The following is a 26,750-nucleotide window of genomic DNA, read 5'->3' as shown; positions in this document are numbered from 1 at the left end:
TTTAAGACCATTAAAACCGGACGAAAACGGTTATATGTAAAAAAAATAACTGAAAAGAAACTATAACAATATCATACTCAAATTAAAGAGAATTAAATGCTCGTTTTTATGGTGCAATTTTTAAAAATGATATTAACGTATGGAAAAGTTATAACCGTTTAAAAATCGTTAGGGTATTTGGGTTAAAAATGAAATTATGAAGATTAAATAGTTAAAAGATAAATGAACAAAGTTATAACTATTTCTTAAATTTGCAAAATATGATTAAAGTTGAAGGGCATTCTTGTAACTATTTTGGAGAATAATGAAAGATTTAATGTTAGAATGACCAATGTGCCCTTATTTTAGGTTGTACCATGTGCTTAAAAGTTTGTAAATCCCTTAAAATCCACCGTCTTAATTTGCCCATCTTTCCCTCATTATATATAGTATAGATTTAGAGGCCGTTTGTATTATTATATTTATTAGGGTTTATTATAATCATGTCTCCTCCTTTTCCTAACCCATCATCATTTCAACTGGTCATCTTAATTCAATGCCCAAAGTTAATCAATGGACATGAGGAGCCATCTACTATAAGTATGACCGATGTTTGCAGTGATACATTCCATCCCTCCAACCGTAACATCACGAAAGCAGGTATTGTAATTTTTAGTTTGCTTGAATGTACTATAATTCAGTAGTTATTAGTTTATCATTAGGTGTTTGATCTCATATGTAGGTTTGATGAGATTTAGGAATTTGGAATTTTTTTTCTGACCGTATATTCGTTGCATTCATCTGTTTTGTTTGTATTAATTAAACTGCTTCGTATCTTGTTGGCTCAGATTGGTCTCGATTCTGTGATTCTAGGCATATACTGCAAAGGATATGGATAATCCTTTGTTTTGTTAGTGGTTTTGTACTTATAGTCTTATCTAGACCGATTAATTCACCCCTGAAATCCTCGCAGATTTCACGACTTACTGTTGTTATGGATCCATAAGTTGGTTAAAAAAGAGGTCATCTGTCATGTACATCTCCACATAGTTATGTTTAAATATATAACAAAACAAATATATTTTAAACGCAACAACCACATCATAACAATGGGAAGTACTTCACAATTGTAGGATATCAAGTGTGACTATCATGATGGCCGACTCCCTGCTACGCATCAGCGTAAGCTGGTAAAAAATGAGGCTCCCTCGGAGGTACATCTGAACAACTTACACATTTATGTTTTATCACCTTGTTTTATATAATGTGCTCTTTTAAATTTCCGGCTTTTATCTCTTCGACTTGATTACTTCGTTGTCTCTCTGATTTTAATAAGGCCTGTGCATGATGAAACGTATATGAGAAATGAGATTAGTAATTCTCAGATTAGTAGAGTAACATAGTTTATGTAATCAAGTTCAATATATTGATTTCCTAAGAATTCAACAAATAAATTAATTAAGACAACCACATTGCAGTGCATACAAGTAATCTTTATATCACAAATACTAAGTGGTAGGGAGAGACATTAGAATTTATTTTTAGATTATAATCATTATATTTTTAAAGATTTTGAGAGGGGAAGGGGAGATGGGGGAGCCGTCGGTTTTGGACATGTTAGAGAGCGCAAGCTGACATGGCATGTTTGTCCCTTGGAGATGGCTAAGTAATTTGTTTGCAAATAGGTTTAATAGAAAGCTTAAATAATAGAAATTAATTACTGTTTTAATCTTTTTAATCATAATTAAACAATGTAAAAATGTAATTTAATTGCTTTAAGAATTGATAAATTGGGAAAGAATTCTTGTGGAGTCCACACCTGATAATTTAATTGAAGTTCATAAAACGCATTCTAATGAACAAGGTAAATAGTAGATATCATCACTTTATATGCTTATAAACTTTAGGCTATATCATATGATTTTGCAACTGTTTTTTTTTCTCAATGGCCAACACACTTATGCATGGCGGGTCAAAGTTGGATGGTTTCTTATGGTTAATCTCATCAACCAGCTGTTTTTTCGTGACGTTTTTGTGTTCAGTCCGTCTCATGAAAAGAAAATTTGACTGTTGGAGAAATTGAAGTTTTTGATCCAACCATTTCGTTGACCGAGTCAAAGGTCTTGGAGGAGATTACAACCAAGGGTTCAACCGTTACCATCAAGATCGACGTTAAGTCAATGAAGGATCCAACAAAATGGACCAAACCTGGAAAAACTTTTAAAAATGCTTGGTAGAGTTTCGGTTTGGTTTTAGTTTCAAAGAGTCCTTGTCCGAATATTTCTTGGTTTTGATACTTTTAGAATGATACTCTATAAAATTATGTCTTTGGAATGTTATACGATCTCATAGTGTTAGTTACTTTAGTTTGTAATGTAATGATAGTTGAACTTATATTGTGATTTAAACTAGTAGCAGTGCCCGCGCGTTGCGGCGGGTGTGGCAATTAATTTTTGTTAGATTCCTTTGTCGTTACGCAACCCTCATTCGTTATTTCAACCGCACTTTCGCGATAACATAAAAACCCTAATAACTCTTCTTCACATGTCGTTATTGTACCGATGTTATAGCCAAATTTATATTTGGTTTAGTTTAAGATAAAAAAAATTAATAATTTAAAGATTAAAAAAACAAACACACACGAGATGCGTATCGAGTCAAACCAGGCTGACCCGATTCAAACCGTTGAAAAGAATAATGTATCATCGACATGCTCATTTTTTCACCTATACAAAGACAAACAATAAACAACAATACCAATCTTTTCCCTTTAATAACTAAATAACACGGCAAATTCACATCAACAAATATCAAAACTAATGAATGAGGATTAGGTTTAACTTGGACTAATTTTATTTAACAAAATTACAGAAACATTCTTTACGTTTGGCACACAAAGCTAAATAACGCGAATTAGATTTAACTTACATATTTAGCTCATGACAAACCATAACGACCGTCCATGTAATGTTCTCATTGTTGTATTCTTTTTTTGGCAATCCTGGGCTAGTCGAAAAATTTTGTTTCTGCACTTTCATGCTGACTTCAAAAATTAACAGCAAACATGCAGTTTCATGTTGAAAAATTCAAAGCATGTTGTTAGTCTCAAATGAAGTCAATAATAAAAAATAAAAAAATATATAAATACAATCTTTTATAGTGTAGCAAATTGTAAAATGACTGGGAAATAAAATTTTATAGTAGGGGAATCCTTCACAAGTCTGAATGCACAAAACTAAATAATAGTATTCAAATTCAGTAACAGGTAAGTGCAATCTATATTGCAAACTGAAATAAAAGAAAATTTCAAATTACATTGTGGAAGTCATTTAAAGTCGTTTATAGTAAACTACATTACAAAATCTTGTCTGAATTTCAAAGTCAAGTCAATTGAGAAAATTGCAAACGACATAAAAAAGTACAAACCAACAAACTAAACTGAAATGCATATCATTAAAAGTTAGAAAAGATTTAAAGATTCAACAGTAACAAAATTATCCAATAAAATATCAAATATCTTCTCATCCTCGTTGATTCTTATTAATAAGCAAAACACGATATCCTTTGTTAAGTTCGAGCAAGTGTGTCAAAATGTATTAAATTTTTCTCGTTCGCCCATTTGAGAAACACGAGACCCAAATGACTTGTTAAGTAACCAAAGTAATCAATTCGAAGCTATAAACATAAAGTTTCAAGAAAATTTTATTAAGGGTTCAAAACATAACATTCATTATATACATATGCATACATAAAACACAAAGTTTAGTGTAAAGACGGCTTACTTGGTCATTTTCCAATAAAGCCCTCCAGTTGTGTGCCTCAACAAGAGCTTTTGCAGACCGGTAATAGAGGGCAATCCGGTAGTTCAGGTCACCAAGCCATATTATCCGACTTCATTCAAGAAAACACGAATTTAAGCATCATAATGTTGAAAATGTTATAATTAGAAATGGTAAGAACTTGGCCTTACTCGTGATCGAGGATAGTTTGAGGAGATTTATCGTTTTTGCTTCCTTGAACTCTAGGAAACCAAGTTTGTCTCAAGATTTCCATGAGATCAGCGTTTCTTCTGATCTCATCACCTTCCTTTTGACCCGATGTTAAGTGACTACATATGAGCAAAAGCTTGTTTGGTGCAATGGCATACTAATTGAGATTGAACCCTACAATTATGTCATAATATCAGTTAAAATTTCTCCAAATTATTAAAAAATCATTCTACATAAAAAAGTATTCTAGAGTTGGCAAGATGGCTGGTTGGGTAACGAGTCAAAACACTTTTTTTGTTCATCTAAAAACTTAATTAGAAATAACTAATCTGTTGGTTATGATTATAGAGAAAACATTAATACACTAATAATCAAAAAAATTAGGTAAAACAGTTTGGAAGGTTGACTTATAGACAGCTTTCAACCCGTTTGACCCATTTCCCTCTTAGCTAAATTTGTTAACTTGACCCGTTGACCCACTCGAAATACTAAACAACCCATATGTAATTAAACAGTTTAAAGCTGCAACCTCTATTAAATTCATGAATTAGATTTGACCCATTAACCCGCTGGCAGTAGAGATTTTACCTTGTTTCCAAGATAGCCCATTAATCCTCTACCCACACGACTCTTTCATGTATCGAACATTGTCTCTAAGATCACTCTTTACCCATATTGTGACATAAATACCGACCATTTTCTTACTTGCAACCAAACAGGACCTAGAGTTCTTGGGCCTTTGACCACTAAAAGATTCACAATACTCTGTTTCTTGGTCATGTATGTCGCCGGGTGAATCATCATCTGGCCCATTGTCTTAACCTGAAGACCCAAGATTCGGGTCGTAACCATTGACCAGGTTTCTATACACAGTTCGGTCCGAGCCACTGTATCCACACTCAAGTCTCGGTCGTGACATACCCACATCACGCATTGTTATCCTCATGCTACGGCTCAATGACTGAAACGGGCCAGGGTTTGAAAAAGACGGGTATTAGATTCTTCAAAATCTAAATTCGGATCATAACTTGTGCCTGGAAGACTGTTTAGTGTTCTTCTAATGAGTGCTACCCACTTTTTAGCGCTCCATTGTCTTCTGTGCCCAACACATTACCAGCATTTAGTGGGACAATTTCTTGAAGCCTGATTTTTAATAAAGGTGTCAACTTTAATATGTTTAATAAGATCAAGATTCAATATGCATACAAAATAAACTCACCCAAGAACATAAATGTCGGCTGGAGGTGAAGTATGCAACCAATCTTCAAGATTTAAAGAACCTGTTGATGATTTTTCAGCCACATTCCATGTAGCTACAAAGATCCTATTGCAATATTATATAAAAAAATCCAATAAGAAAAACATGAAAAATCTTAACTTTTAGAGAGTAACAGGTATTTGGGACCGATAACGTTTAAGATTCACTTTTGAAACATTTATCTTATTAACTATCTGGTTACTTATTTTAAATTTACTTTATTCAAAACCTACTTCATGTCCCTCAATCACATGTTAGACTGAAAATTTAAATTTTTAAATCATCATATCAAAGTTGGGCCTGATATCGGTTAAATTTTGAAACATTTTTCTCATTTACTTATTTTTTTTTTATCATACTTTAGTTTCAGTATATCGAGAAAACGCTAAATTGAACAATAACAGATGCATTTTCAAGCAGATGTATTGTGTAATAACAACTTTAATTCCTTAATAATAGCGCATATATACATAAAGTGATATAAGATGTGGAGAAAATGAATTTTACTTCTACAATATAGTTACCAATTAAAATACATTATCATTTATATGCCTTAAAGCAAATGTTCTCTGAATAGTTGAGACACCATCAACAAATTTTGTGATGAAAAGAACATTGGCATCGTTGCCACAAACGCTACTATAATAACCAACTGTAATGAAACCATATTTTTCTTCAAAGTGGCATTCATAGACATATTAAAACTTTTGATTTTAAAAGTTACCAGTCGAGAGTTTCTTGAGTGTGTGCATCACATCTGAAATGTGCGACATGTTTGAGGTCTGTTGGACCGCCAATCTGTATTTCTTGTTTCTTCTCTTCTTCTGCATGAAACAGATTATGTTAATATAAACATTAATAATTATGAACTGGAATAACGACGAAGGAGAAAAGGAGGCTCACCATGCAAACTTGCACAATTCATTATGTAAAGCTATTCATTAATTCCTAATAATTCCCTATCTAAATTGCCTTCTTTCATAACCACGTTGACAGTTGTAAACCAACCCAAATTCTAAGGCCTAAAACAACATATTCCAAGCAAGTGTTAAAAGGTACAAGTACAGATTGATATGCTTTTAATCTCGATCCATGATTTTGTTAAACTGACCCTCTAATTCTATTAAACACATGATTCTGTTAATCTAGATCCACATGTGGTGACACTTGAATGTTTGACCAAACATCAATTAATCACTAAATCTTCTTAATAGATATGAGGTAATTGTATTAGAGTTACAATTAACAAAATATTGTAAGAATAATATATATAATAATATATATTTATATATGGCCATTATAATCATTTATATTATAATAGATCAAAATATTAACTATACCTTATTATATATTAGTTTGGTAATTGTTGATGGGCCATATTACCTATAATTAACTAATAAAGGGTTTCCCCTTGGGTGTATATATATAGAGAGAATAAATTAACATCATAACCTAATCACACACACATAACAATTTTGTGTGCCTCCTCTCTCCTAAAACCGGGTTCCTCTCAAGAACCCTAACCATCCTTAACTATACATCCTAAAGGGGAACTCGATCAAGATGACAAGCATGTCGACTACATCATACTCTGCTGAGGTTACAACTCTTCATGTTGTAACATGTACACATATAATTATAGTTTATCATATTATTCATGTTTTCCATTATCACCATGAGGAATTGATCAACACGTGGTATCAGAGCGATGTTGTTTAATCAATTCTTCATGGTTTTCCATTAAATCTGGATTTTAACCGGAAAACTTGAATCTAAAGTCTTGATAAAACCTAATTTTGAATTTTTTTTTTATGTTTGTACTCATTGAAATCGGTTTATAAATAAATTGTTTCAAACTTTTAGAACCCGATTTCACATTAAAAACCTGTTAAAAATTTATGATTTTTCGATGATGTTCTTCGTGTTCATCATGGGTTTTTTGAAAATAATACATATTTTGGTTACAGTTTAGATTATGATTGTGTTTTTCCTAAAATAGTTGAAAAACACATCTCCAAAGATTTTTTGAAATCTGAATAATTATTAAGAATATAAATTTCAAAATTAAGCAAATATTGGAGATAAAATTAATCTCTAACAATTTGAACCAAAATATTATTACCTTAAATAATTTTTGGATTTTAATACTTACCGAAATTCTCGTGAAACTGAGATTTCATCAAAACCGAAATCTCATTAAAACCGAGATCCCATTAAAAAAACCAAAAACTTATTAAAAATCGAAAACATGATAAAAACCGAGAACTCATAATTTGACCGATAACTCATTACTAGAATCGAGAACTCATTACAAAACCGAAAACCAAAAGTTTTCTAATCTAAACAGGTTATTATTAACTAATTAAATGTTTTGTAAATACTTATAACTTAAAAACCTTTTACAGAACATAAAAAGCTTAACTTGAGTGAATTTTGATGTATCACTTCTGCCCAAAGATGATGTGTTACATCTACCCTATCATTCAAGTCTAACTAAAGCTTTTGTTAGTTTTTGCCTAAGATGATACAAATGTCTCACTTCTGCCCAAAGGTGATGTATTACATTTTTATCTTGCAAAACTAGCCCGTGCATAATTAAAATAGTTGTCTCACTTCTGCCCAAAGGTGATGTGATACAATTGTTTTGCACACATACTTAAATAAATTTTAATTATGCCCAAAGGTGATTTATTTATTTGTTTAAGTAGAACTTTTAACTATAGTCTATTAGTTTGATGTTAATAATAGACATATCACATCTTCAATAAAACATAATTATCCTCACATTAATGATCCTTCATTAATCTAATGATCATAAATATTAATCTGTATTATTTTAATATTCCATGACATTACTCACTATAATTTTCTTCTATAAATAACTATCTCATTTAAATCATCCACTCTAATATTAAAGCATAATATAAGTTTTACATCACAAAGAGTTTCAATAATATTTATCTCTTCTCAATTTTAATTATCCATTAAGACATTATATGACTATCCTACTGCTCTTTCTAATAACAATCATTCTATTGAAAACTAGAGCATAACAAATGGGATGAGTCAATCATAATGTCTCTTATGATAATGATAATCAAGAACTTATTTAAATATATGTTATCACTAGAGTTATTCTTGATTTAGTTTTTCCTAAGACTAATCAAAATAACTCATAAGATGCATGCATTCCTTCTAAATTCTAACTATAAGGTTAAATGGTATTCCTAAATAAATCATAATGTACAATTCCATGACCTATAAAATTAAGGGTTTGCACATGAAAATAAGTACAATTTTATAGTACATTACATACCAAAATTTTCAATAGTACAATTTGGTGCATTACGAATCAACTATAACACTCAGAAGTACCAAAGGAAAATGAGTGTGTTGATCAGCAACATATGTACACGAAAATAAATGCATGGTACTATAAATAAGATGTTATTCAACTCACTACCACTAAAACCTAAAAGAGGATAATTCTAAGGTTCATAGACAAAATACAAGTATTACTTCCAGCTTTAAGTTCTCTAAAGATAAGTCTCATTGCAAAAATATGTCATTAGATTAGGCATAAGCAACAAGACTATCCATAATCCAAAGAACATCTAGCTAAAAAAATAGTCGTATATTAATGATATTTAAGTCTGCTAATCTTAATATTCCAATTAACACGTGATAGGTTGAGTCTAGTTCTATGAGTTTCTTTACTGATATCAACAAATAACTAACATGAGTGTTGGTGACAAAATTTAAATGTTAAGGTTATTAGAACCATGATAAACTGTCTTCTAATTACGCTTTATGATACCTTAAATATTCTGGAGATTAGTCAGAATTTAGTATCATACTTAAGCTACAATATGACAGTTATGAGGTTTGCATAGCCAACATAAAGTCACTCTTACCTTAACCTCTCATATTATGTGTTATCAATATCTAGATTGAAACATTTGTAAAATAGAACTAGATGATATTATATATTTCACAACTTTTGTTATCATGCAAATAAAAATTTAACAAAAGACAAATGAGACCTATAAAATCCATCCATTAAAACCAAATTTCATGAGAAATCATGACACTGTTGACGAGGGTGATTTTTCATAATCTCATTCTTAGTGATTTAAATAACATGTTAGATGCCCTAAACATTATTTGGCTTAAGAAATAAGTATGGGTCCACCAGAAGTTATATTTCACTTACATTCGTGGAACTTATTCAAATGAAATATTCAAACATAATTCTTTATCATTTAGAAGGCTATTTACTTGTATCCAATCTGTCGTCTATGATCCACGGTCTTAAAGAGATCCATTCTTATATACTTAATACGATTTCTTCTAAATATGTCCCTAAGTTTACTATGACATCTGGACGTTAATGAAATCAAATCAAGTCTAACATATATATAACAGATTCCCACGTCACGTACATCATTGAAACTTCTATTGTATTTTTTGTAGAGATATTAAAGATCAGTGGGAGCCTTAAGTGTCTCAATCATAACTTACAAGATTTGCAAGAGGTGAGGGAGTGAAAACTTTATATCTAAATTACACCTCTTGTACAAGACACTGCTCCATCACAACACTATTCTAACAAAACTTATCTCTTTAGAATTTACAATCTTTTACAAAAGTTTCGTTGTTGCTTAAAGTAGGCAAATTTGGATTTCTTACTAAACTAATCCTCAACAAGAGAAACTCCAATAACTTATATTATTAACTTGTTTCTCTGTTAGAGTCTATTGGTCTATAAATATTGACCCTAAGCATGCTAATTTCTTAAAGGTTTCTAAGGTCAGTGGGAACAGTAAAAGTCCTTATAATGACTTGGCAAAAGTACAAGAGGCAGGGGAAGAGAGTCATTAAATTTTACTCCAAATTTAACTCCAATTACATCTCTTGTACACCATATTGTATCCACTCTTACACATTTAGAATCCTGAAAATGATAGCAACCTAACTAAGAGCTAATTCATAAAACTGAAACTTCAAATAAACCCAATAATCAACTTAGGAGGTCATCTAGGTTTTAAAACCTACTAACTTTGATGATTAGGTAAGTTCCCTAACTAAAGTTGAAATGGATGTTGGAAAGTTTAATGATCATACTCCTTCTAATTAAACCATTATCATCAATCATAATTGACTCCATAAGTCACTAACGTTTTGAGATTTGGTTGAATCACCTAAAGGTGTTCATAACTAAACTAAATCCTAACACAAACGTTAAGACACTAAGAAGCATAATTGATTATTAAAGGTTAGATTCAAAAGGGAATAAATCATCAAAGAATCTTATAACCTATATTATAAAACATTTTTTTGAGGATCATCACTGTTCAAGTAGCTTATAATAGTTAAAGAGCTACGTTAGAAGAACATTAAAACAACTTTCCCTAATAACTGACTTACATATCTACATGCTCATAAAACAACCTAAATGTTATAAACTGAAGGTTAATGAACATTTAGTCTATAAGTCAATAAAATTCATATATGGGTTAATGCAAACATCAAAATTTGATGAAATATTTATACAATTATTTTCATCAAAAACCAAGTGGATTAATGTGTCTATCTCAAGATGAGTGGGAGCAACTAAAAACAAACTTGTCCTTATATAAATGACATTCTTCTGACAAGTATATGTTACATAAGTCAAAGCATTGTTCACACACTTTGATATGAAATATCTCAAAGATATCCCTTACATAATAGATATCATAACATTCTGAGATAGATCCAAAGGGACATTAGTTTTTTTCTATAAGTTTTATCTTAAATGGGTCCTTACACATGTAACAAACAATATTACTCTATTTAGAGGATAATAGGATCATTGAGATTATTACCTTATGTTTCATTAAGTAGAAGCCTTATATAAGTTCAAGTCTATACTCGTTTGGATATTACTTAAAATTGCAACACACTAGATATGTCTAAATTAATGTGAAGCATCTAAAAGAGTACTAAGATATCTTTAAAAGAAACGAAAAACTTAATTTAAAAGAAGAAGTGAGAATTCAAACCGGTAGATTACTCTAAACTTTGTTATATTCAAAGATAAAATGTAATTTTCGGAATATATTCTTATGTCAGTAGACAAATCTATCTCATGGAGGAGTCATAATGAACTGATAACAACAACCTAAGTCATAACGACATAATATGTTGATTAATAAATGTTGTTGAATATTTATTAGTGGACTCATAAGTTTTATTAAACTCCAAATAACTTATATATTGAAGACTAATTGTGATAACGTCAGCTACCATGTTTTCTCAAACAGTAACAGTTTGATAGGTGCTGCATTAAACTTTGATATGAATTAATTATTCGTTTATGAACGAATTGAGGAATATAAATTTTCATATAGAATACATTCATGATATGCTTAAGGATCCTATACTAAAGGTCTATTACCCATAAGAATTATGAAATCGCTTATAATCATGATGGGTTTATTAATGACCACGTAAAACTGCATATCGTACTATGAGTGATTAACTATTAAATTTCCTCATTAGTTTTGATTTTTTACGTCTCTTAATATGTTCTGCATGCATAATGACATATAGACGAATTAATATACAAATCAAACGTTTGAAGGGCTTACTTGAAAATTTTAATCATAACTACTTAGATTTTAAATAAGGACTGCAGTATGATTAATGGGGGTCTTGAGCTGATGTTCAATTCAATGACTGTATTTCTCTGCTCCAGTTTAAGTTTAATGCTAAAATGAGTGTTAACTCCTGATCAGGCTTATCTAATACTCATAATAAATGATTACTCGGCCAAGTGGGAGAATGTAAGAATAATATATATATATAATAATAATATATATTTATATGTGGCCATTATAATCATTTATATTATAATAGATCAAAATATTAACTATACCTTATTATATATTAGTTTGGTAATTGTTGATGGGCCATATTACCTATGATTAACTAATAAAGGGTTTCCCCTTGGGTGTACATATATAGAGAGAATAAATTAACATCATAACCTAATCACACACACATAACAATTTTGTGTGCCTCCTCTCTCCTAAAACCGGGTTCCTCTCAAGAACCCTAACCATCCTTAACTATACATCCTAAAGGGGAACTCGATCAAGATGACAAGCATGTCGACTACATCATACCCTACTACGGTTACAACTCTTCATGCTGTAACAGGTACACATATAATTATAGTTTATCATATTATTCATGTTTTCCATTATCACCATGAGGAATTGATCAACAAATATAAAACTAAAGAATTGAAACTTAACTCCATAATGAGGTCGACGGTGATGTAGAGGAGCTTGTTTCGCTTGGTTTAGAGCCAGTCATATTTCCTCCTCCAATTAGGGTTTTGGCTTCCGTTTGTAATGCTCGTTGCTCTATACTGATGAATAAGGAGAAGATGGAACATAGTATTTAAAGGATTTTAAGTCGACTGTTAATGCGAGAGTGCATAACGGACACCACTTGAAGGAGAGATGAGAGGGATCAGATGACTTAAATATTGTGTTGAATGCGCCGAATCATGATTCTTTGCCGGAATAGTTGCCCAGAAGTTGCCGGAGCCAGTAATAAGCATTTATTAATATTGCAGGCGTCTCATGAGAGAGAGTGTGGAAAATGAAAGGTTGGTTTTCTCTATTATAATGTAGGATAGATTAAGTTGGTCCGGAAACCATTATTGGTCTAGTTTTACTAACTCATTTACTATGAACTCTATAAACCGGTTATTTTTGATTCCATGTTTTGTAACATTGCATATATATATATATATATATATATATATATATACTAGCTTTTGAACCCGTGTATTACACGGGATTTGTCAAATGATAAAAATAAATAAGTTCTGTTATTTTAAAAAAAATAAACAAAATGAAAGGTAAATATAAATTAAAAAAATTAGGTATGATATTTTAATTGTGATTCTTAAAATACTTTTCATGATTGAAATTGCGTGTAGCTTAACATACCATATAATAAATCTTAAAGATTCATTGATGATGATAAACCGAGTTGCTATAAATGCAAGTGCCTACACAAGCCTTTGAGGCTATATTAGTTTTTATTGAAGTTGTTTTGAAATGAACCAAAGTCACCATTTTTTAAAATGATCCATATGTATTCGATGATTGCCTCATGTCAAAACAGAGTGAAACATGTGATATAATTGTAGTCCGAAATGAGACAAACACAATTTGGTAATAAGATTGCATGTCCAAAAGGTGTCTTCACATTAAGCGCAACATGCGATACAAATTTTGTATACAAAGAAGTATTTTCAATTTTGTAAACACATTTTAAGGTCTCATTTACCTTGTAAATTAATGTATTAGACAAAGTAAATGGTTTATGAATTATAAATTTTTCACGTTTCACGACTTATAAAATGTATCTTCTTCATGTTTCACTATGTGTACTACACATGGTGGATAATATGAACTTAGTCTAATTTTTCGTGTAACAATATTTAAAAGATGATGATCAATGTGCATATAGACAATAATATATAGTATAGTGTCATCAGATTACATATATGCACACCTAAATATATACTTTATGAAATGTTGAAAAACCACAACCAACCCAATAATTGATTGTATTTAGCATAAATTTTTCTTGAATGGTGATCATAAACGTTGCATTTATACACCTTTAAATAGTTAATAAAATCCATCTAACGATGCTATAACCCAATTGATAAAATGGTTTTGACTAATGGATAGTTAGGATGAATGAGATGAGATATTAGGAATTATAATGAAAATTTAGGCTATGAGTTAATGTAGGCTTGACACCTAAGCATCAACACTTTGTTTTATTAGTAGAGTAACATAGGGTTTGTTTTGTTGAAATTGATTATGTAATAAATGTTTATGAAATAAAAAAAACAAATTTTACAGTTTCCAAAAAACAAAGAATTCGGTTTTATAACTTTTTAGAAAAAATTTAAATTACATGGCTCCAAATTTCTTTAGGTATAACTAATCATTGTTTCAATGGTTAAAAAGTTTTTTTTAGAATGATTACGTTTATAATTTTAAATTAAAGATGCAAAATTAATAATCACATTAATTGAAAATTTAAATTAAATAGCATAATTAAAAATTTATATATATGAAGTGAGAAGTCTCGCATAATTCAAATTTCAAACTGAATTCATGAGTCTTTATTGTTAAAACATGTGTTGACATCTTTAATAAAAAGTAATGTATACATTGAGCAAAGTTATGTTTTAGGTTTTATATTAATATAAATAGTCATTAATGTATGCATTATATCTTAAGATGTAACTCATGGGTCGAACCATTTTCATCAATGGCCCATGGATAGCATGGATTAAGGAGAAGAGAGATTAAAAGATTAGTATGGAATTTTAATCTAGGAATGAATGTGGTTATGACACCTAGACATCATTATTTTTGTTTATTAGTATTGTAAGATGTAAGATATATATATATTTGAAGGAAAAAAGGTATATTTGTATATTTAAAACATAGATTTAAGAATGAAAATAAACGAACATAACTTACCACCATATAATTCAATAAACATTTTTTTTGTCTTGTTTACGTCCATTTTTATTTGTCATAGTTCATCCATTTATGTTCGTTTATATATTCATTTAAAATATTTATGCCCATTACACTTTACACTAATTCTATGAAATAAAGTATCACAAAGGTTAGTATTATTTGTTTAGTTTATAAGCCTAATATATATTACATTTACTTTTAATTCATGTTCGCTCGTTAATGTACATTTAGGTTTATGGATTGTCTGTTTATACTATCAACCAACGTATATAAACGAACACGGACAAGTTAGATTAAATAAAATTGTTTTTTCTAATAATATAATTAAAATTAACGTAACTCTAATAAATTTCTAAATGCTTAAACTTGATTATGCTCGTTTACCACGCTTACACACTTTGTTTTTTCTCTTTCTTAGTAGTAAAACATTGCATGTGGCTTGTGTGATAAATTTACTTTCATAAAAAACTATTATTTTCTTTTAATTACACACATTGTTCATGTTTGTTCACGTCCATTAAGCGTTCGTTTGTATACTACTACCAAGTGAACATAAACGAACACGAGCTAAAAAAATATGTTCTTTTAATTATTCGTGTCAATCATTTGTTATGATATGCACCGCTAATGTCACATTTTCATTATGATTTAGGAGATGCAACATCTCCATATTTTCCTTCATTTGTTACTGCTCTAAAACATATGTTTTGCATTAGGAGAACAAAGAATAGTGGATCAGGTTTTGCATCCTTATTACCTTCAATCCAAAAATTGATACAAAGAGGCAAGCATAACTGGTACCTGTGTGCGTAAATCACCATTGTATGCTCACTCACTGGCCTTGTATCAAAGTACAATTTGGTTTTGATGAGATTATTATGCTAAAACATGTTTGTCAATTCGAAAAAAGATTGCAACAATTTAGGTTGGTCAAACAATCATAGGTTAATTAGGGGTAAGCACAGTTCGGTTCGGTTATTGGGTGAAACCCAAACCGAACCGAAGCTATTGGTTATTTTAGAATACCAGCCGATCGGTTTTCGGTTATTTTTGGTTTTTTATTGTGCGTGGCCATTACAAAATTTTTTTTTAAAAAAATAGAGTACCTTATATATATTGAATTCGAGATACAAAAAATAAGTACGTGTTACGTGGAACCAAACAAATACAAACTTGTTTGAGTAGTAGAGTTTAAATTTTAACAAAGTTTTTAATAAAAAAACATTAAAAGTTTGGCACGAATCTTCATTCATTATCTTATTCATCTGTAAAGTTTAGACTCAATCTCCATTATCTTCATCACTGACAATGGTAGATTCTTTTTCGGTTTTTTTAAAATTGATAACCAAACCTAAACCCAACAATCGGTTTTTCAAAAACTTAAAAATTAACTGTCGGTTAATGCTTCGGTTCGGTTTTTTTCTGTTCGGTTTTTTCGATTATTCAGTTTCGATTCGGTTAATTCGATTTTCTGCTCACCCTATTAGGTTTTGCTCATATTACTCCTCGTTCCAAAGTTGGACACCCGCCGTAACTTTTTTCGACAATCGGTAAAGTTTGGCAAATAGGTATAAAACCAATTACTCTTTCGCTGTATTTTTTATGTAAAGTGTAATACTAATAATTAGTTTCAAACTTACATTCCAAATGTACACCATTTGGTAAACCAAATAATGTACACCTTTTTTTGTGTCTTAAAACTATACCCAGAATAATATTTGTTGTAGCAACCACTATCGGCCGAAATCCTGTTGAATCTTCTCAAACACACATTCAATATGTCAATAGTTTAGTAAGCACCCTCGCACAAAAAACATCAACAAACCATATGCTACTCACACTGGTAACCCATTACACATCACATCACATCACATCAAACACTACAAACCAATACAAGTGGATAATCTGTGTGAACCCGCAGCAACGCGCGGGCACTTTTGCTAGTATTTTAATAAAGATTTTCATCACCTTTTTATCGTTATTTTTGTGTTCTTGTATAAATCTCTGTTTTTGACAGAAACTAGTAATGAGATCACATTTTCGCACTTGGGGAAGTCGGTTTTTCTATAAAAATGCGATTATTATGCAGAATCCTTATCATTCTGACCTGGGAAGGTCCAACTATGTTATAACCTTGACTGAGTTCACTCATGTTCTTCACCTGTTAATCGCAGAAAGTTTATGTGTACGTTTAGAAACAATTAAAAAGCATATTAGGCATCGATCGGTTTCATTACCTTCTCACAAGCAATCTCAACCTAACAAAAAATCCCAGGTCAAAAACGACTAATTACATGAAATATTATCATAACAAATATAGATATAAACATAAACCACCTGGTCCTCAAGGGGCGTAAACCAGGAATCCCACTCTCCATCTCCAATTTCTCTACACAAAATGAGGCAAATTAAAAGAATGTACTTAATAATTAATCCATCCTTTTCTTGCTAGTTGCTACCAAGAATCGAATCGAAACTGTACGCGTTAAAAAAGAGCAAGCATATATCCTTGAGTATTAGACCACTTGCTTAAAAGATCAGTGTAATGCGTGACGTCTTTCTTGTTGCAGCTAGCTCCAATGCCTATAACAAACAGTAACATAAACAAATTAGAAACTTGAAGCAATTGTATTAATTACAAAAATTCTATAATACAATTAGGAGTTTCGCCAACAAGATTCATTTTGTTTAAACAGAAATGTTTACTCTATATAGTATACTATATTATAAAGTATTTGTGAAGGTTAATTTAAAAACCTTTTGATTTTAAAAGTTCTATAGAAATACAAGTATTGTTGGTATAGCACATGATGCATTCACTTTAAGTAATAACAAATTAAAAATCTTCTTAAAGGGTAAAATTGTCTTTTTTACATTTAACAGTTTAGTGGTATATTATAATTTAACCCTTCATCTTAACCCACACCCATAATTAAAACTTTAATTTTCTTTTGTTTTATTGTTATATCTTTTAACATACTATGCTTTATCAAATTCTCAACACACCATTACGGCGTACTTATTTTTGTCGACGATTCGATGTAACTTTTATTCAAGTTCAATGTGCGAACTATAATGTACAAGTCATTCATGCATGAATGTACAAGTCTCTTATGAATACGCATTTTTTTGTATAAAACTAAAAATTTCACATGTCCCCTACTCTTTTTAATTATTATTATTATAGTAGCCTCACAATTTTTATTAATTTGAATGTTGATTAAGAGCATTCCTAATCTATTTTTCATCTTTAAATCTAAAATTACACTAAAAATTACTATATTTTCTCTTTCATTTTCAATTAAATATTACTTTTTATACATTTTTTTTCTCTGATCTGCTTAGACACTCTTAACCACTTTCAAAAAATAAAAAATTATGAAGGGTGAACAATGTTTTTCCAAATTTACTCATGAATAGTAACATATTTTTTTTTTCCTCCGCTCACAACCACACTCTAAAAAATAGAGAAGACACTCACTTAATAAGGAGAATGGATTGTGAATGCTCGAATTTGTAGAAATTTGGTGAGAATGAAGATGTGATGCTTTGTGGAGTATTTCACGGGCACGGGACGTGGGCCACTTGTGGGAAAACGAGGGAAGAAAGTCATGTGGACTTATTTGCTTCATTATGGCAAGAAGCAGTAGCTCAATGTTCTATCTTGTTAAATGATGAGAATTTTAAAAATGCAAACTTTGACCAATTTGGCATGTAGACAAATCTTTCTTAAAGGCTTGTTCGATCTGTTTTTAATTGTGATATTCAGTTTCATCCAGTTATTGATTTTTCACAGTGATACAACTGCGTTGACCATAATCCGCAAGATAGTTGACTGTAAATTTTTTAGTGTTTTTGGCTTATATTTTACCCCCGTGATGAAACACAAGCTCCTTATATAATATCTTTTCAAATAATGAATAGTAACTTAAAAACCAGTATCTGTTACCTTTTTTAACTTTTATTTCATCAATTATAATCTACTACTCTAATAAAAGAATACTATTTTGTGTCACTTGTCACTCTCTTAGTCATCTATATATTTTTTAAACTCATTTTGTTATTTGGATCCTATGTGGGTTATTACCTAACCCAAAATAGCCTTATTCTTATGTATATATAGTGTGTTAATGTTTATTTATTTCTTCTTTTTTCTTTTATATTTTAATGTCATGTTTATCCTTAAGTAATAAAATAAACAATTTAGTTATAGAAAAACAACATGCCAAATGAGATTGAAGTGGTCGGAACATTGCTTTATTATATATTTTTTTAGTATTTTTAGGTATATAAATAAAAGTCAATTAAATACTTTCTTCCTTAAAAATTTTCATTATATACATTGAATACATTCTCATAAATTTGTGTATCGATATACTAACCATTTAAATTTATTTTTTTTGGTTTATTTTGAAATGCTAGAATCGTGAAGTTCTTTTCTTAGCTAAGCTTTTATTCCCTTAATACCAGGTTGTTTTATATTATTCGTTTATGATATTAATATATTTTTTGGATTTTAATTTTATTTATTGTAAGAAAGTTATTAATATACTTAGAATTTTATGATGAAAAGGTTTCACAAATAAATGAGATGTTATAACCCGGTTTAAAATCTATATGGGTTTGGTGAAACCCATGACCCGCTTTTTTTTTAATATAAAATTTTTTATTAATTATAAATAACATCTTTAAAAAAACCGAATACTAATTTTTAGTATATCCATATTTTATAGGATTTTCATATCAAATATATGATGAGATTATAATTTTTAGTATAATGAGATGTATAACCCATTTGAAAGGCTATTTGGGTTTGATAAGACTCATACCTGTGAATTTGGTTTAAATGAGAAACTTTCATTTACAAATAAAGCAATCTTGATGATTTGAGAGACTTTAAGGAGGTTCCGTTTATATATATTATAGATTTAAGATTAAGATTCAATACATAATTTTGTTTTATTATTTATGGTTGGCTTGTACTTGAAAGAACCCGTGTTTTTAAACGGACATATATACGTCGCTTTGTCAAGATTACAGGCAGACATTGACTAGAACTTTTGATTATTGATAAACTAGGTATATCGATCAGCACAACCGCAAACGTAGTGTACAAGGAAATTTTGTTTGTTAGTAGATATTTGCGTAATGTTTCTTTAGTATTTCCTATAATTTTAATATAAATCGTAATGTTATTAACAATATATGATAATTGTGTTGTCGATTGTATTTTAATTAATGTTCAAATTTTAAAATTTTCATCAATTCCCCGTGTAATACACGGGGCTCAAACTAGTATAAATAATAAACACCTTTAACCATTTAAAATTTTTTATAATATTTTATTTATCATTTAATGTTAATTTTCTTTAGTAACTTGCCTTCGCTAATATTTTTTTAAAAATCTAATTACAAACCTATGTTTAGTTTTTTACACTGTAGTATAAGCTTTGAGTTGGAAAAAAACAGAGTTTTTATTTTAAAATAAAGTAATTTTTATTTTTATTGAAGAATTTTGTTTCAGTATATGAAAAGAAAGATTATCTTCCTTAGAAAAAAATTTAGATGTATTTTATTTAAAGGACTAAATACACGTGGATTGAATTAACATTTCTCAATTACATAAAAACTAGTTAATACTCATATTAAAAAATATGTTAAGAATTAACTAAACAAAATTTATAAATGTCACATCAAAGTTTATTCAACCTGTGCAATACAAGGATTTTTTTAATGACATAACGTTATTATTACAAACTAGGTAGGTGTCCGCGTGATGCGGCGGGTTGCGTGTGCAAACGCAACATATAACGTGTAACTGTTGTCAACACGTGCAAAGCAATGATGGTATGCACGCAACGCGACACAATGTTATCCACCTAACTGATGCCTAAAATCATGTAACCGGTGGTGTAAATCAAGTAACAAAGCTAACGTATGCAGTAATTTTAAATAAATCATTTGTTTTAACCAACTCGTTTTAACTCGAATCCTATTCCGACCAGACCCCATTCTAACTCAAAGCATGTGCTTACCTGATCCCTTTTGCCCCGAACACGTATAAACCAGACATTAACCAAATTAACTATTTTTGTATCAACCTGTTTCGACCCTAATCTGGTCTTAAACATGACCTGATCCTGCCCGATCCGGCATGTTGCCAGTACTAAATCGTAATCACGTAACATGTTAATTTTTTAAATTAAAAAATATAGTAATATCATACTCAAATTAAAGAGAATAAAATGTTTATTTTTATGGTGCATTTTTTTAAAGAATATTAACATGTGAAAGAGTTATGTCTGTTAAAAAGTAATGACATAGTTGTTTAGAATAACGACTAAATGTGTAATTATAGTATAATAGAACAAAAAATATAGTGTAATTATACTATAATTGAACAAAAAATATAGTGTAGTTGAAGGATCATTTTTTTAAAAAATATTTTTAAAATAATTTGTTAACTGGATGCTTCAAATGAGAACCATGATTATTAGATCAACGGTTAATATGCAATGGCATTTGAGTAAATAAATTTAAATTATTGGTGATTAGTGTAGTAGGGTAAGGGCAAATCGGTAAAAAAAAATATTTAATTTTAAAAATCAACAATTCCTAAATTTGTGTCACCCTTTCCTCTCTCCTAGTTTATTATAAGAAAAAATCTAACAAGCTACAATATACGTAGCAGCAAAAAAAAAAAAAAAACAGTTTTATCCACACACAAAAAAAACATTATACCAACATAATATGTAACTTGTGGAAATGTATCCATATATTAGTTACTTATATGTATCCGACATACTACACATATGTATCTGTTAGATATTACATATATGTATCAGGTTACACATATGTACATAATAAACCAAGAGAAAAGAAGTGCAAAATCAAAAAAGCTATCTATATGAATCCCAAGCAAAAACTATTTAAAGAATCAAATTCTGTTACAGTACGTACGTATATGTTATAGAATAATGTTGCAATCACCATATCCAAAGTTCAAAAAATGTTGGTTGAATTTTACTGTTAACATTTATGCACGAGTCTGTATTTACTTTACAACTTTTGGTTAATAAATACGTAAAAGGGTATCTGAATGATTTTTCCACAAAAACAAAAAACTCAGAGTAGTAAATAGATCCAAATATCCTATGCTTTTATGCTTAACATGATGAACAAATTCAAGAAACGAATATTTAATTCCAAGAAAGTAAGGAAATTGATCTAATTTGCACAACACGATTACCCAAAATTATAGCATATTTTCTTCCTTATAATCATCGTCATCGTCCATGTTCCAGAATACAGATCTGTGCGTATATAATTTATATGATGTGATATGAAACTCCCAACCATTGGGAAAATTCCCAAAATGTTCCGTTAATGGAGAGATTCTATTTTTTTCCTCATAAATAAAATTTCTCAGAAATGTCCTCTACAAGCAAGTCTTTGACGACATGTTACGCCTTAACGAGTCTTCCACGACTTGTTTGACCACCAAACGCGTCTTTCACGACATGTTAGCTAGCCTCTAACGCGTCTTTCACGCATGTTTGGTCTATTAATTGTTTTTTAATATAACGTTATTATAACTAATTTATCCATATTTGGTTTTTCTTTTATAACTTGTAATATATAAATTTATATATAATTTCAAATATGTCGTTGAGACGTGTTAATTTTTTCTACATGCTGTCATAAATTTTGCTCAAAAACAAGTGTCATATTAATATCGAAATGTTAAATAAAGTTTTAACTTTTAATAAAATTTGACCAAACTCGTTTTAAGTAAAGTTTACGCCAACACGTAGATAAAATAAGTATGTCTCAACGGTATATTTTGGAACTTTATAGAACTTTATGCATACAAGTTATTAAAGAACCAAATATGAGTACAGATTAATTATAATAATGTAATATTAAAGAAAACAATTAATAAGGCTAACATGTCGTGAAAGACGTGCATTGGAGACTAATCGGGTCGTAAAAGAAGCGTTGAGACCTAACATGTAGTCAAAGATGTGTTTATATGGGACATTTTTAGAAACTATAGGGACAAAAATGGAATTTTTCTCTATTAGTAGGACATTATATGAAATCTCCCTTCTTGCAATTGATTCTCATGCTTCATGCGTATGTGCTCTGTTATTGAACTCAATTGGTAAAAAATGTGTTCGTCCAAGATTTTTTGTCAGATTGAACATAGAGATGGAGAGAGGAGTGGGGAAATTAAGGAATATCTACCTAAAATAGTGGAGTGCAGTTTACGAAAATAAACCATGAAAATAAAATAAGATAAAAAAACAAAATTCTATGATTGATCAATAATGGTTTTGATAGTTTTTAACTTAAGAGGGATGACTTTTATTTGAACCCTCCCCATATACGGTATAGATTATACAATATGGGTGAGGTTATTATATCTATTCAACTCGTGCAACACACATGATTCTAGCTAACATAGCATGTGCATATAAGAAAATCCACAAATTTAATTCCTCAAATCAGCTATATCATATATCACATACAAACATTAGAACAACTTGTGTGCTTTGCATTTGTGCCCACCATCGAGATAATCAAAAAGAGAAAGACTTACCATGAAAGACCACAAAGGGGATGCAATGTGTGATTAAGGGAAGCAAAGTGAAGATGATAAAGAATCCTGCCGAAGCCATAGAACCAAAGATATACAAACGAGAACGATTAAAGCCTTAGGCCACCCGGGGCACCGCGTGAGGAAGGCCTATCACGCGTGATGGCTTCACCCCACACCGTCGCCGGTGGTCTATCACGCAAGTGATGGGTGGTTGAGTGATGGCCATCACGCAAGTGATGAGGTGAAAATCAATGAAGAGAGCCGTTGGGGATGAGGAGGACCATTTGATTGGGTGAAAATCAATTCCATCACACACCATCACACCACACCACACCACCACCCCTAGTAAAAATCCATCACATGTGATGGATTTGGGGTTGGTGATGTGACACCATTTGATTGGGTGGGGTGTGTGATGAGAAATTTCATCACATCCACCACCCCTCCCCCCTTATCAATGATGCCTTTTTATAGATAGGAATCCAATTATTAGCATCTTACCAGAGAAATATAATATTTTATTAGTGTAGGTTTTACAAGGTTGGTATATTGTATTAGTTAATAGGGCGGATTTACGTGATGATCAAGTTTTGTGTTCCCCGCCACATCGCACGGATACCCGTCTAGTAAAATATATATACATTACGTAAAATCAAAATAATATGGTGTATATTTCAAATATAAAATAATATATTGTATTTAGAAAGACAAAAATTTATATAGAGTAATAAACAAAGCTTTTTAAGGTTGTGTTTGTTTTTGCTTCAAACATCTGCAAGAGGTATATGTCTGCGGGCGCGCAGACATAAGTCCCTGAAGACAGTTTGTTTTTAAAAAAGAAAAAGATCTTTTATAGTCTTAAAAAATAAGCTAATATCCATCATCTGCACACTTCTTCACAACCTAGCAACACCCAATGTCTAACACGACCACCACCACCCATCATGCGTCGCCACCACCCACCGTCCGCCGCCGCCACCCACCACTACCACCGTCCATCACCACCACCACCCTCGCTGGCCACAACCATTGTCCACTACCACCACCCACCACCACCACCACCGTCTGCTGCCACCACCACCGTCCGCCACCACCACCACCCAACACCAACGTCCATCACCACCACCACCACCCAACACCACCGTCCATCACCACCACCATCCACTGTCCGCCACCCACCACCAACTTTCATCACCACCACCACACACTGTCAGCCACCAGCACCGTTCACTACCACCGTCCACCACCTACCACAACCGTCCATCACCATCACCCACCGTTCACCGCCTACCACAATTATCTATCACCACCCACTTCTTTAGTTCGTACACTACCACCCACTTCCATAGCTCATACATCACCGTTCACCGCCTACAAGAATCGTCTACCACCACCCACTTCCATAGTTTGTACACCACCACCAATTATTTTAGCAGTCTACAGACGCTAAATGACTTCTATATACTGTGATATATATAACATGTAACTAATTTCCAGCTTATGCAGACGATATGCAATTTATAAAACAAACAATATATATTTTCATATTCCAGACCTTCAAATCACATCTTCAGTTGCAGACATGAAATCAGATTACAGACAGTTTTTATTTTAAAAAAACAAACAGCACCTAAGTGTTACATATCATCACCATTGCGATTTTTACCAAATTTTTCCTCCTCTCTCTCACATTAAATAAATTTCTCTTTCTTATTATTAATTATGTATTTCATATTTTTTTCTTTTTAATCTTTCATTCTCTTTTTAATATTCTTTCATGATTTAAATTTTTTAATAACAACATAAATATATTATTTTATTGTATATAAATATATTTTATTGAATATTAATATTAGGTTTTTATGAGTAACCAATTTTCACGTTCATTTTGAATAATGATTTCAGAAATGAAGGTTATATATATATATATATATATATATATATAATGTATATATGTGTTAACCCTCGGGTGGGCAAAAGTAAAATTGCACTAATTTTGACGTTATTTTACTAATCTCGTGAAAATAACGTTAAAAGTGACAGAAGGTTAATCAGGCATCATGTAGTGGCGTTGATAGCCGAAAGACAAGGGTACATGCACCAATCAGCCAGCATCCCGATGATTGAGTGCTATGTGCCTTATGTCCAAGGCTTGATGCAAAACTACTATCGAGCCGGGGGTCTCACCGGAAGCAGCCTCTCTATCCCCATGGGGTAGAGGTAAGGCTGTCTACATCTTACCCTCCTCAGACCCTACCATAGCTTTGCTATTGGTGGGATATACTGAGTACGATGATATATATATATATATATATATATATATATATATATATATATATATATATATATAGAAAAGGGTTCAAATAAGAAGTAGTTTCCTAGAAATGGTAAGAACCAATAGAATTTTGACATTTGGCATTAAAAATCTATGGTAAAAGAATAATTCTAGGAAACTATGTCGGTTATAATGATGAAAGAGTAATTCTAGGAAACTCTGACGGTTTTTGGTAATTTTAAATCTCAACCATTAATTGATGTGATCCAATGGTTATGATTTATTCTTAGTCTTCCTAGAAAACTACTTGTTTTTAGGTTAACCCTCCCCTATATATATATATATATATATATATATATATATTTTATATTAGTTAATTACTATTGAGGTTTTATATGAAATGATATTATTGGATGAGGAGGCAAGATTAATTTAAAATTAAAATTTCAATAAACTTTAGCTTATTAAATATATATATGATACTTACTACATTACAAGTTTTTTTTTTCTAACCCTTAAAATACGAATTCACTATTGATGTATTCTTAGTGTTTATGTTAACTTAAACGAGCGGGTTTCTTTAACCGGTTAAAGTATCAAACATGATTTAGGTCAAAACAGTTTATGATTAGAATGAGTTCCGGCCCACGGGTTGGTTTAAAAAAAAATAAACATTTACAACTTTTTTTTAATTGATTATACCTGTCATTTATGTTAAGTTCATCATCTTAAAAATCCACAAAAATATAAACACCACACTACATGTTTTGTTTTTTCAGGTGCATAAGACAACTTCTAACCATAGGAATACAAATGTTAGACATTAACACACTGTTAATAAGATGATAAATTGACTTTTTATATCCTTCCATTATTTAAGGTTTCAAAAATATAGATTTATTTAGTGAACGAGTTATACATGCACCAAAAAAAATAAGGTCGTTCAAGAATTTAGCAAACGTTTTCTATCTATTTTTCCGGAAGATTAAAATTTTATCATTATTCATATAGTATCTATCAGACATAAAATGATATGTTACAAAAAATATAATTAGTTTCCTGACGTTTTAAATCGCTT

At 30.6% G+C, this 26,750-nt stretch overlaps 1 protein-coding gene and 1 pseudogene across 2 annotated transcripts in view; both read right to left on the bottom strand.

Moving 5' to 3' along the window:
- Positions 1-26,750, bottom strand: part of LOC143585469 (uncharacterized) — a 141,650-nt gene that overhangs the window by 63,664 nt on the left and 51,236 nt on the right. The window lies entirely within an intron of this gene.
- On the bottom strand, positions 2,826-6,151 carry LOC143585465 (type I inositol polyphosphate 5-phosphatase 4-like; annotated as a pseudogene). Its single transcript, XR_013144546.1, has 7 exons — positions 6,130-6,151; positions 5,951-6,050; positions 5,188-5,301; positions 4,557-5,111; positions 3,950-4,142; positions 3,762-3,870; positions 2,826-3,022 (listed from the first exon to the last, which is right to left on the bottom strand). The product of XR_013144546.1 is annotated as a type I inositol polyphosphate 5-phosphatase 4-like (transcript).

This window comes from Bidens hawaiensis, unplaced genomic scaffold (genome assembly GCF_021521415.1).
Source record: "Bidens hawaiensis isolate Kalapana, Puna unplaced genomic scaffold, B.hawaiensis_p1.1 tig00033857_1, whole genome shotgun sequence".
NCBI lineage: Eukaryota > Viridiplantae > Streptophyta > Magnoliopsida > Asterales > Asteraceae > Bidens > Bidens hawaiensis.
This window is presented reverse-complemented; position numbering and strand designations above follow the sequence as displayed.